The sequence below is a fragment of the Schistocerca cancellata genome, unplaced genomic scaffold (genome assembly GCF_023864275.1).
Source record: "Schistocerca cancellata isolate TAMUIC-IGC-003103 unplaced genomic scaffold, iqSchCanc2.1 HiC_scaffold_925, whole genome shotgun sequence".
Taxonomy (NCBI): Eukaryota; Metazoa; Arthropoda; class Insecta; order Orthoptera; family Acrididae; genus Schistocerca; species Schistocerca cancellata.
The window spans coordinates 30,001-35,000 of record NW_026046933.1 but is presented as its reverse complement, the minus strand read 5'-3'; the positions used below and the strand labels follow the sequence as shown (position 1 = coordinate 35,000).

At 53.7% G+C, this 5,000-nt stretch overlaps 1 non-coding gene across 1 annotated transcript in view; it reads left to right on the top strand.

Moving 5' to 3' along the window:
• Positions 1-4,212: 4,212 nt before the first annotated feature.
• Positions 4,213-5,000, top strand: part of LOC126149373 (small subunit ribosomal RNA) — a 1,909-nt gene continuing 1,121 nt past the window's right edge. The window contains exon 1 of the ribosomal RNA XR_007530825.1: positions 4,213-5,000. This exon is cut by the window's right edge and continues 1,121 nt beyond it. This is a non-coding gene — a ribosomal RNA (small subunit ribosomal RNA).

Here is a 5,000-nt window from a genome sequence, read left to right as displayed (position 1 = left end):
ATGATGTTGACAATGCCGCCCACAGGCACAACACAGCCATCTTTGGGAATGTGACCAAACTACATTGCCATCCGGCCCAGAAACGACACCTCCATCTACAGGAATCCAACGAAACTACGCCAACCATACCTCCAAAACACGGCACCGCCATCTATGACAATGTGACGAAACCACATGCAATAGCTCCATCTACGCGAATCGGACGACACTACGTCCACCATGTCGAGCGCACCACAAACAAAAATACCGCCACCTGCAGGTCCCCCGCAACATGACCTGCTGCACCGATGATACCGCCATCTATGAGACGCCACGCCGACTACGACATCGCTAGGTCCCACAGTGCCCATTTTCCGACGCCACCCACAAACCCTGCATCATCTGCCCACCACAGGAGCCCCAACGCCTGTGCCTGCGTCGCACGAAGTCGTCGACCGACAATCGCTCCACCCGCACCCGCACGTGCCCCACCCCAACCGCCCAAATCGCAACTCCAGCGGATGAACGGCGGACTCTTCCCGCACTCGTAACGTGCAATCCGCCCCTATATCTTGCGTTTCATGAAGAGTTATATCGAATATGCCATATTCCCGCTGTCCCTATACATGCTGTAAGTAGCTCGCTTGCTACAGCAGCAGCAGCAGCTCGCTTGCTACAGCAGCAGCAGCAGCAGCACCACCTCCGCGCGCTTTCCCTGGGGGCACTGAACCGCAGGATGCGAGACCCCACGCCCAGTGGCAAACAGGGCTCCTCTCAGAATATAGGCGGTCCCTACCCCTCACAACGATGACGGTGGGAGGGCCGTTTTACGAGACCATTTCCTGCGGTGCAACGCTGTCGTAGAGCCGATACTCCATCTTTGGTACAAGGCAATCATTCCGCTGTAAATCAGTACGTCACTCGTAGTTCAGTCACCTCACAGCACTGCTCAGTAAACTATGCAGGCCCACATAGATAGATTATGATAGATTATATACGCAAATGCCCCTATACATGCTGAACGTCCGTACACACAAAATGAACCACACGTCAGCCACACACTCTATCACACACTACTCTCTGCCTGTAACAGACACAGATACAACTACTAAGCACCAGCATGGACCAACGTCCGGTGCATCCTATCCGCCACAGTACACCAACTACGCTATGATAACCAGACGGGAGGTCCAATCATAAAACAGAATACCCCACTCGTCCGACAACCACAATTGCTCAGAGAAGCCACCAACACCCACACATGTCCTACACAGGGGTGCACCCATCACCACCACACTGCCTCGTCTTACAGCACAAACACACTGGCAGGAATGAAACACACAGGTCTGCCGCAACCACAGACACGGCTCGCCCCCTCTCACTGGCGAAAAGCGCATCCCGACGTGACATAACTCCTTTGACACACTGACGCTGCCTCGGGCATCCACGTCCTACGGTCGATATCAACGAACCTCCCCCCCCCCCTCCCCCCCACAACACGCCATCCCATACCACATTGTGTACCGTACCCAAACCTAACGTGTACTGTACTACAACGCAATGTGTACCATAACACAACCCAGTTTGTACCTTAACCTAACCTATGTCACCTTAACCTAACCTATGTCACCTTAACCTAACCTATGTCACCTTAACCTAACCTATGTCACCTTAACCTAACCTATGTCACCTTAACCTAACCTATGTCACCTTAACCTAACCTATGTCACCTTAACCTAACCTATGTCACCTTAACCTAACCCATCTTGCACCTTAACCTAACCCATCTTGCACCTTAACCTAACCCATCTTGCACCTTAACCTAACCCATCTTGCACCTTAACCTAACCCATCTTGCACCTTAACCTAACCTATGTTGCACCTTAACCTAACCTGTGTTGCACCTTAACCTACCTCAATTTGCACCGCAATGTAACGCAATTTGCACCGCAATGTAACGCAATTTGCACCGCAATGTAACGCAATTTGCAACCGCAATGTAACGCAATTTGCACCGCAATGTAACGCAATTTGCACCGCAATGTAACGCAATTTGCACCGCAATGTAACGCAATTTGCACCGCAATGTAACGCAATTTGCACCGCAATGTAACGCAATTTGCACCGCAATGTAACGCAATTTGCACCGCAATGTAACGCAATTTGCACCGCAATGTACTCAATTTGCACCGCAATGTAACTCAATTTGCACCGCAATGTAACTCAATTTGCACCGCAATGTAACTCAATTTGCACCGCAATGTAACTCAATTTGCACCGCAATGTAACTCAATTTGCACCGCAATGTAACTCAATTTGCACCGCAATGTAACTCAATTTGCACCGCAATGTAACTCAATTTGCACCGCAATGTAATGCAATTTGCACCGCAATGTAATGCAATTTGTACCGCAATCTACCCCCACATTGTGCCTTAACCTAACCCACATTGTGCCTTAACCTAACCCACATTGTGCCTTAACATAACCCACGTTGTGCCTTAACCTAACCACGTTGTGCTTAACCTAACCCACGTTGTGCCTTAACCTAACCCAAGTTGTGCCTTAACCTAACCCAAGTTGTGCCTTAACCTAACCCAAGTTGTGCCTTAACCTAACCCAAGTTGTGCCTTAACCTAACCCAAGTTGTGCCTTAACCTAACCCAAGTTGTGCCTTAACCTAACCCAAGTTGTGCCTTAACCTAACCCAAGTTGTGCCTTAACCTAACCCAAGTTGTGCCTTAACCTAACCAAGTTGTGCCTTACCTACCCAAGTTGTGCCTTAACCTAACCCAAGTTGTGCCTTAACCTAACCCAAGTTGTGCCTTACCCTGCTCTGTAATTGGCATATGACACGTTACATTAATGTATTGTCCAACCGCAACCCGCTCAGAATGTTGTGTACACAGCTACGTGTCATCTCCCCATAACAGCTGCATTGCAGTGTGGTACGCCATAGAGACGTGTGGGAGTAATGGACGCAGTGGATGGCGATCAGCATGAGCCGTCTGTTCATGTAGTGGCGCGTGTATGCAGACGTAGTAGTCTCTTCTCACACAATGTGATAGCACGGTGCCCCGCGTTCCACATCTGCGACATGCTACAGAGGCCGGTTGACAGTTGGTCGCGCAATGGACATCGCATACGTACGGGGGCACCTTCCACGTGCCCTCTAGTCGGGCACATTTTGTTGCGTGGATGTGAGCGGATGTAGTGTGTCTTGACACCTGACAGGCAGGCATGCAATAATAGTTGACTTTGCAAACGGGGATGGACGTGTACGTTTACTGGTGACGTTACGCAAATGAACAACTGGTAACCCGTTGTGGTGCGGTTGTCCTTGCTGGAGGTACATCTGTGAGGGCAACGATCGGTACAGCTACGAAGCGGTCCCCACCATACCAACGAACGTGAATGTGAATCTGGGTGTGAAGCGATACGCGGCTGTGGGTGGGTGGGACTGTCCCCGGCCGGTGAGGGGGGGCCGCCCGGCGTGCTGGCCGCGCGGTGCGTGGGCGCACGCGCTACAGCCGGCTGGTGGGGGCGCCCAGTGGCAGGCGCGCCGGCCGACGGACGCGGCAGGCGGCGCAGCTGCGCGCCGGGGCACCCTGCGCGCGGCGCCGTGCAGCCAAAGTGGGTCCTCGCCGGCCCGGTGCGAAGCGCGGTGGACATCTGCAGTGTGCTGGTCCGATTGAGGACTGTGTGCGTTGAGGATGCGCCGCCGCCCGGCACTCGGCGCCGCGACGCCGTCTGCTGCTCGGTCGCCCCAGCGGTTCTCGCTGGTGGTTTGTATCGCAGTTGTGCAGACGTGTTGGCACGTGCGCTGTGCTGGGAGAGTTCGCTTCGGCACCCACGTGGGGCCTTTGCCCTTCTGTGGCGCTGGCGTTGGAGCTGCCGGTCACCGTAGGTGGCGCGTGTTGTCTCCCGCCGGCAATGCCACGACAGCACGCTCCCGGGCCTCTGTCGGCAGCGGCAAGCTCAGTTGGGAGCACGGGTGGTCGCACCTAAAGCGTCTACTCGCCTAACTCCGGGCGATTGCGCCTCTCTCGAACCCGACCAAGTACTTAGGACGGCGCTGCGCGCCGCCGGGACCTGAGAGGGTTTCGAGGTGTATTGTGCAGGGGAGCTCAGCCTCCTCCTGTTTGCAGAATAATTGAGCGGACGCTTGCGTGTTCGCGCGGGCCCCTGGGACACACTCCCGGGCGGCCGGCTGCTCAGCTCTAGTTGACGCAGCTCCCTGGTTGATCCTGCCAGTAGTCATATGCTTGTCTCAAAGATTAAGCCATGCATGTCTCAGTACAAGCCGCATTAAGGTGAAACCGCGAATGGCTCATTAAATCAGTTATGGTTCCTTAGATCGTACCCACGTTACTTGGATAACTGTGGTAATTCTAGAGCTAATACATGCAAACAGAGTCCCGACCAGAGATGGAAGGGACGCTTTTATTAGATCAAAACCAATCGGTCGGCTCGTCCGGTCCGTTTGCCTTGGTGACTCTGAATAACTTTGGGCTGATCGCACGGTCCTCGTACCGGCGACGCATCTTTCAAATGTCTGCCTTATCAACTGTCGATGGTAGGTTCTGCGCCTACCATGGTTGTAACGGGTAACGGGGAATCAGGGTTCGATTCCGGAGAGGGAGCCTGAGAAACGGCTACCACATCCAAGGAAGGCAGCAGGCGCGCAAATTACCCACTCCCGGCACGGGGAGGTAGTGACGAAAAATAACGATACGGGACTCATCCGAGGCCCCGTAATCGGAATGAGTACACTTTAAATCCTTTAACGAGTATCTATTGGAGGGCAAGTCTGGTGCCAGCAGCCGCGGTAATTCCAGCTCCAATAGCGTATATTAAAGTTGTTGCGGTTAAAAAGCTCGTAGTTGGATTTGTGTCCCACGCTGTTGGTTCACCGCCCGTCGGTGTTTAACTGGCATGTATCGTGGGACGTCCTGCCGGTGGGGCGAGCCGAAGGCGTGCGACCGCCTCGTGCGTGTTCGTGCGTCCCGAGGCGGACCCCGT